This window comes from Chlamydotis macqueenii, chromosome 1, assembly GCF_036417535.1.
Source record: "Chlamydotis macqueenii isolate bChlMac1 chromosome 1, bChlMac1.mat, whole genome shotgun sequence".
In the NCBI taxonomy this organism is placed as follows: domain Eukaryota; kingdom Metazoa; phylum Chordata; class Aves; order Otidiformes; family Otididae; genus Chlamydotis; species Chlamydotis macqueenii.
In genome coordinates, this window is record NC_141556.1 from 49966756 (window position 1) to 49975175 (window position 8420).

Sequence of the window (8420 nt, forward strand, 5' to 3'; positions counted from 1 at the left end):
GAGCAGCAGGGGCACAGAGTGCTTTTAGCACGCATTTTTGTAAGACATCTGTGGTTGCAGCTGCCCTATGCCAGGTATATTTTACTTAGTTCACATCTGCAGCAGCATTTGTGGATGATTTCAGAACGCCTGTGGGAGTGTGGAGGAAGAAGTTTCTTAACTTCTGGAGATCCTCAGTTTTTCTCACTCAGATTTCAGAAGTGCTATTGCTTTGTTACAACCAGAAGAAACTGGACACCACATCTCCAGAAAACAACAGAAGAGGGTATACTTCCCTTCTCTGCCTATATATTTGTTTATGGAGCTATTCCTCCATGTTAGGATGCTGGGTGTCTCTGCAGCACTTTTAACCTTCACCAGCCAAGGAATTTCAGTTCTGCAAGTCCTGGTGGCACCTGACCAACTTGCCAGGATTAGGAAGAAAAATGCACAAATACTTTTTTTTTTTAATTTCAAACATGGCAATGTTCTTAAAGAAATACAACAAGAGGTGCAGAGTAAGCAGTCCTTCCCTTCAGATCATCAAATTTGTACACAGTTTAGGCAGAACTGGTATAATGCCTTGTGAAGAACTTTTCAGTTAGTGCATTAGTGCTCCCATTCAGAGCAAAAGTTATTAAGTCAAATATATGTGGTCAGACGGTTTCCAGCAGGGAAAGGCAGGTATTCATCCTGTACTGTGGTAGCAAAGAGTAGTAGACCTGCAGTGGCTATGTAGAAAATCTTGTTGGTAGATGATCAGAGACAATCAGAGAAGGACTGGGTATTTAAAAACAGATTTTTTTCCAAAAAGCAGGGGGAGTTATTGCTTGACAATTAATCCCTTCTCATGCTAATGCATACTTTAGTTAATTCAGGCATTGAGAACATCTGTCCAGGTACTGCATAATTCTAATCACCTCTGCTAAGCACCAGCCATCCAGCCGACCTGCCTGCTACTCTCACCTCTTTCCTCACAAATGCTGGATGAGAGTGGGAAGCTGATTGTGGCGGGTGACTGGCCAGCATCATTTTGCACAACTGTAGCTAGACAGGAAGAAAGCAGAGTGCAATGCTTATGATCATGCAAGGGTGAGTCAGATTTTAAAAACATAAAGCAAAAATTATTCTTTTTTTTTTTTTTTTTTTAAGATAAAAACTGCAGTAGCACCTGGAGAGCTGGAATAGGTTTGACCCCAACATATGGTTCTGCACTGAGGATTACTGACACTTACTGAATGAGTGCTCTGGATGCAAATGATTTTTACTGGCACAATATGTTATGACTCTATCACTCACCTTGAAAGAGGAGACTAAAAATGCTTTGATAAATGGTTTGAAACATTGCCCAGTTTCATGGCTTTGTTCTTCTAAGTGTTTGTACCTCTTGCTTCAGCTGCAAAGCTATTTCATCATGTCCTAAAACAATGCTTTGCAGAGAACTGCAGTATAACAAGCTATAAAGTGGAGCACGCTGGCCTACCCATCCAATAGATAGTGCAGTCTTAACAGAAAGCGCTTTTTTCCCTTTTGTGACCAAACATTACAACACAGCACATTTATATGGCACAATCTTACCTTTACTTCCTAGAGGCATGTTTGATTCTGTCTCAGGTTTTCTTTTTTCCTTTGTAGTGCAGGCTGGTAGAGCAAAGCTTTTCTTGTATTGTTCTTTTCTGATGGCAGTGATTTCACACAGTACATTTGGATCCTGGAGCACCACTCAACCTCCTTTGAGGCTTGGCTTCTCTTGGATCTCACACTTTTATACACTAGTGACTTCTGGTGCCATTTACGGTGACCAACCACTTCAGTGAGCTCTCTCCAGTTACATTCACAAGTCCCTGAGGGAATCCAGTCTCATATCTAGCAAGGAGCTGCAACTTCTCTCCAAGTTCCTGTAACATGTTGGCAGCCACAGACTTATTCAACACGCTCAGTGGTGAGTCCTCATCTGCCTGTGGGATCAAAGATGTCTGGGAGATCTTTGGGTTTGAGTCCTCCGTAGTGATTTTGCACAGGGAACGATAAGATACTTGTTGCAAAACTGGATTTTTTTCTTTTCTTGTATCATTGTTTAAGAAACTATCTTCATGCCTTTCCATACGCTCCCCTGCACAGATGGCACTCCTGCCTACAATTGGGCTGAGGAGAAAAAAAAATCTCTATCATTGAGTGAGAGCAGTAACGGTTAAAGAACACAGAGAAGAGATCTGTTAGCTTTGCTGCCTGAAACATGCGGACAGGCTGGCAGTGCTCCCTTTCACAGTTGAGACTGAGCCCCATTTCCTCCCAGGGAAGACACTCCTAGATCAAGCACAGAAATACCTGTGCAGAGCAGCATAAGGAGATGTAGTGCAGCCGTTGCTAAAGCAGGGAGTCTCTGCACCGACAGTGTATGCTTTGGACTATGCCTGCTGAAGTGCAATCTAATGTAATGTAACATGCTGATGGATTTCTTCTCTCCTATGTAAAACTACTTTCTCTTGCCTCAGTAAAATGGTAATCAAATAAATCCAAAACTTTGGTTTTTTAGATGTGACATGCAAAGGACTTTTACATGTAATGAACCTTTGAAGGAAGACCTAAAGAAGTCTTCTCTGTTAGTTGCTGATTCTACATGCCCTATTTTGTGTTGGGAGGCTTCTTTTTTTTTTTTTTCCTCCCTTTGGGAACTCTGATCTTCCATGGTTATGAGAGGGTCATCTTTATTTTAAACTGTAATAGTTTAATTAGAGGACCGTCAATGTGGAAAATTTATTAACAAGGTTTACGAGTTTTAAAATCTAAAATACAAAGAAAGTTTACCAAAAAAGTCTTAGTCCTAAAGCACACACAAATTTAGCTCTAACCACATAGTTACCCTCTCCAGTTTCAATGGTACCTTCTTACACTTTTTAAGTTGAGTGCACAAAAACATGTTCATAGATTGAAACAATCTGGAGTAAATTTGTGAAATTAAAAAGCAAGTTAGGCAAAACAAGGTTTATCCTTGGAACAAAAATATCCATTTAAAGCAAATGTGATGAAACCTGAATTTAAAACCCAGTTATCCAAACGAGTCACACCCCAGAGGAATGCTGTGAACACTGGCTCCCAGTACATTAGTCAGCAGACAAGAACTTCATGAAATCAACAGAGCTCTGCAATGTGCTGCTGTTCGGCCCATGCCAAAACAGTAGAACAAGGCATTCTTTGACTAACTGCGCAAAATTTTTATGTTAACTATTTTAAACTCATTAAATGCTGACAGCAGGTACTAAACCTCAAGGAGTTAGGGTTAGGAATAGGACACTGTCACCTTCCCACCTGTCTCCCTCAGCTCACACTGCGTGTCAGGGTGCCAGTTCTGCTCATGTGCCTCCCCCATCTCTCCCGTTCTATCTTGGGACTCTTTTTTTTATGTCTTCCCTGAAAAACTAGTAGAGAAACTTCCCTGCTCCCACCACTACCGGTGTCACACTGTTACCTGAGAGTAAACCCAGAGGGAAGATCTGTAGTGAAATATGGGGCCAGTCTTGTTTGATATTTTTATCAATGATCTGCATAAGGGGATTGAGTGCTCCCTCAGTAAGTTTGCAGATGACATCGAATTGGGCGGGAGTGTCGATCTGCTGGAGGGTAGGAAGGCTCTGCAGAGGGATCTGGACAGGCTGGATTGATGGGCCGAGGTAAACTGTATGAGGTTCAACAAGGCCAGGTGCCGGGTCCTGCACTTTGGTCACAACAACACCATGCAATGCTACAGGCTTGGGGAAGAGTGGCTGGAAAGCTGCCTGGCAGAAAAGGACCTGGGGTTGCTGGTTTACAGTCGGCTGAACATGAGCCAGCAGTGTGCCCAGGTGGCCAAGAAGGCCAACAGCATCCTGGCTTGTATCAGGAACAGTGTGGCCAGCGGGAGCTGGGAAGTGATCGTGTCCTTGTACTTGGCACTGGTAAGGCCACACCTTGAATACCGTGTGCAGTTTTGGGCTCCTCACTACAAGAAGGACGTTGAGTTGCTGGAGCGTGTCCAGAGAAGGGCAATGAAGCTGGTGAGGGGTCTGGAGCACAAGTCTTATAAGCAGCGGCTGAGGGAACTGGGATTGTTTATTCTGGAGAAGAGGAGGCTGAGAGGAGACCTTATCAATCTCTACAACTACCTGAAAGGAGGCTGTAGTGAGGTGGGTGTTGGTCTCTTCTCCCAAGTAACTAGTGATAGGATGAGAGGAAATGGCCAATTATATGAAGTTGATTATAAAACTGAAGCTCAAAATATCAGTTTTTGATAATTTAGGTTCATACTACTCTAAACTAGTGTTTTCATGAGATATGACCTACAATTATTTCTGATGATAGGTAATGTCTCAGTTTGTTATCTGAAAAAGAAGATTGCTTGCATCTGCAGTTATGACTCAGTGAGCACGTCAATAAATATCCTTTTATTTTAAAAACTTTATTACTCTATCATAAATATAAAAAAATATTTGAAAGATGCCAGTGTGGAGACCTCTGACTCTGTGCAGCCTTCTGTCGCCTACCAAGACTGCTGTCAGGGAGACACTCCCTGTAGCACATCCTAATGCAGATACCTGCATATATGCCTAATGCTATAGCTCCTTATCACAGAAATATAAGTGCTTCTTTTTGAAGCACTGGTCCAGAAAATTGATTGTTTTGTTCATGTGAATCTTGTCGCTTAAAAGCAATTTTAAAAATGAGCTCCAGAGGAGGCAATAAACTGATTTATTTTTATATTTCACAGCATGCATCTATTCATGCAAACTGAAAAAGGGTTTGCTTTGTCCTAGTCTGAGTGCTCAAACAGCAACCTGTGATTCTCAAGGTGACTTTCAGCAGTAAGATAGATTAAATTTGTTTCTTTTTAGAAGCATTCCTTGCAGCCTTTGGAAATCCGCCCTTGAAAGGACATTGATGTTTGATGCAAGCCAGGATGTTTGGATTAAGGCTGATAGGTGGTAATCAAATTGGTGTTTGGTGAAAAAAAAAAAAAGAAATCACCAAGGAATGTGGAAAGAAGTCCACAGTGAACAGTGTTAAATGTGAATTCTTTGACTGTTTTTGTTACTTTTAACTTTGATTTAGCTACTTCGTCTAGGTTTTAGGTAAAATCTTAGAGAAGGAGTCGTTTCAGAATTAAGGAAGGCTTTTATCTTGTCCGTGGTAAGAAAGACACTAGTGTCAGCTGTCATTCCTGTAGTAAATGCTATGGATGACAATGGCTGAAGACGTACAAGTGTCCTCTGTCCTCAGCAATTGCTGAGGGGGAATATCCTTCCTTCTAGAGTTTGTAAGATGTGTTTGCTCTCATGCAAGAAACATTTTCTTTGTCTACATCCAGCCCTTAGGCCCAATAGTAAACCTCTAGTCATAAAAATTGTCCCATTGACTTCAGTGGATTTTTAGAGCTAAGGACTATCAGTTTTGGCTCTAAGCTAGGAAAAAAAGAGTATTAAAGTGTCATAAACACATAAATAATGGCATCAGTCCCAGAAATACAAAGAGAAACAAATAGAACATCCTTCTGTTCAACTCTTCTTGGGACTGATACAGGCCACTTACTCCCTAGTCATCCTTCCTCCCCCTCTTTCCAGGATTAAACCGCAGCTGTTAGAGACAGCTCCCCCACTCCATTCCATGCCATTTCTTGACACTTACATACAGCTTGAAAATACAAAAAACTCATAACATACCCTGAAAAAAAAGTCTTCTCCTCAAGATCATAACTTCTTTTGCTAGGAAAATAGTCCAATGGGATCTGCCTCCTTGGAAGAAAAAGAAGAGGAGTTGAGTCTCTGTGTTGTCTTTCAGGAAAGGGTTTCAAGTCCTGCTGCTTAGTTACCATATGTTTTGGACTGCATTCAGCCCTTCCCTTAACTCCCCAGCCACTGCCTGCCTTTGTCCATGAGGCTGGTTGAGAAAAAGGAATAGCCACTGTGAGAAAACAAAACAAAACAGTTAAAATGGTATTCACAAGTCTTTTCTGGCCTATGGCCCGTCTGATACTGTCTTCTCATCACGCTGCCCAGTATAGCATGAAATTGGAAAAGGTAGCATTCATTACTATAATGTACATTAAATGCTAGAAACAGCTGACTGGCAATAACAGAAGAAGGACAAAAAGATATTATTTGGTAAGGGCATGCTACAAGACGTGGCTCACTCTCCCTGCTTCTGGGAGACCAGGTTCTCTCCATAGCAGCCAGACGGAGAATCTGTACTCTCTTACATAGAGTATAGCACTAATTCTGGGTCCAGGAGCAGTGTAACCTGGAAGGTGCTTAACTTTGCTCTTTCCAACATGTCGTCTTCTCTGTAAGCCAAATGGAGTGCTTATGGAGTGCCTCTGGGTCCGGTAACAGCACTTAAGAGTGGAACATCACCTCAAAATGTAGAGACACATTGTTAAATCCTGCCTCTTCTAGCTCACTGCCAGTTTTCTTTCACTCTGCTAGGTTTTATTCCTATTCTTTGTGAAGTAAAGTGTGATTCCCCTCTATGATTTATTTTTAGCTTACTTTTTTAAGGAAATGAAGTTTATGCAAATGTCCAGTTTCAAGTAGATCTGGCACAACATACCCAAAGATAATGACTCCTGGACATACTTTGTTAAAATCAGCAGCTGTGTAGACGATAGAGGCCCAAGGAAGCCTCCCTGCCAAAAAAAAAAAAAAAGCAGACCAAACCATGCTGAACTGTGTGGCAGCAGTCAGCTGGCCAACTGCACACGTAGTACTACAGCACAAGCCACCTCTCTTTCCATTGGGGTACCTCAGTGATTATGAATGGTGCTGGAGTCATTCAGGGGAGGAAAGAGACAACCTTCTGAGAAAACTGGCTTCATCATTAATTCAGCTGATCACAGAAATATTTGTCCAACTTGTTGTTCCTTTTCCTCTGATGCCCTCACTTCTGAACTTCATGTCTGCAGCTTTTGCATGAAATGTATTCATACCTGCCTCATTCTTCCTTTAGCTATCTCTGGTCAACATCTCTCCTTCAGTATCCCCTGGGCTTCTGCAGGCTTTATGGCCTCCTTTATGTCTGACTTCAGTTCTAGAGTCAAGAAAATCCATGGTCTGGCAACTTGTCTATTTTGGCACATGTCAGAGCAAAGGGACCAGGAGCACAAGCTAGTAACTCTCTTTTTCAAGCTGTCAAAGGCACCAAAGGGGAAATAGTGAGGGGTAAGAACAGTCTGGTACATGACAGACGAATGGATTAAAATCAAACACAAAAGCAGAAACACTGCTATAGGATCTCTTGAGACCATCACTGTGCCCAGCTACAATAAATGTACAACAGGAAGATCTAAGATGACTCAAAAGGGAGAATTTAGTGAACTTAACCTCTTGATGTTCCCTCTCTCCCTGCTGCCAACCACAAAAAAAAAAAAAACCCAAAAACCACCCAGCTCTGTACATTCTTCTTCTACCTAATTAGAAAACCAGAATGTAAAGCAATAAACAAAAAGTGTTCTAGGGAACATCAGTGCATATGTTTTTGTATCACCCATTCTCAGTATGAGAAAGAGATATGCATCCACGGGTCTCTGCATCAGCCTCAGACAACATCAATTCTGACTTGGGTAGGGGCAACAGAACAGCAGGAAAACAGCACCGAGCATTAAACGGCCCACTTGCTCTATCATGCAAGGTTTATTCTGCTTTAACCATAGTAACAGGACCCTCCTGGAAGCAGTCCAGTTGTATTCATTGACACTGGTGTATAACAATGTGGTTTAAAGGGGGAGCAAGTGGTACGACAGCAGTTCCCAACTGGTGAAGCATGTCTCACTGCTCTGAACATGCCTTAAGCCCAAGGGAGTCAGCTTCCCAGCCCAGTCTCATGAAAGGCCTAGCTAGATGTTTCCACATTTGCTCTCAGAAGCAAAAGCACTGGAGACGGCTGCTGCGACACCTGCACAGACCAGGATGGAGTTTGCTTGATCAGTATTAGAGCACTAGCGTGTTGAAGCCTTGTGCTTGCTGAGAATTGCAGCAGGGCGGGACCGAGGGCGTGCCGCTGGGTCTGAGCCATGGCGGGGAAATAGAAGCGAGCAGCTGGCCTTAGAATTTGTGCCTCAGTGAGATGCAAGGCCTTACCAGTTTTCCCAAGCAAAGACCTGGCTGCAGAAGCATTTTAAAACACAGTTACGCAGGATAAGACCCATTTATAACTTTTGTAAGTTATAAACTGCATTATACTATATACTATAAATACATCTAAGGTAAGAGTTGTTAAAATATACCAGTAAGGAAGAAAAAAAATTACTATTTTTAGCCAGCACTGTTATATTAGTAGAATATCTGTGAGTAGTGTAAACTCTGTAAAGAAATATTAAGAATTGGGCTGATTTAATGAACCATTAGTGGGTGCTGATAATAATGGTATTTCTCCTTGCTTTTATAGGCAGTGGTGGAAATGGACAAGGCACTCTT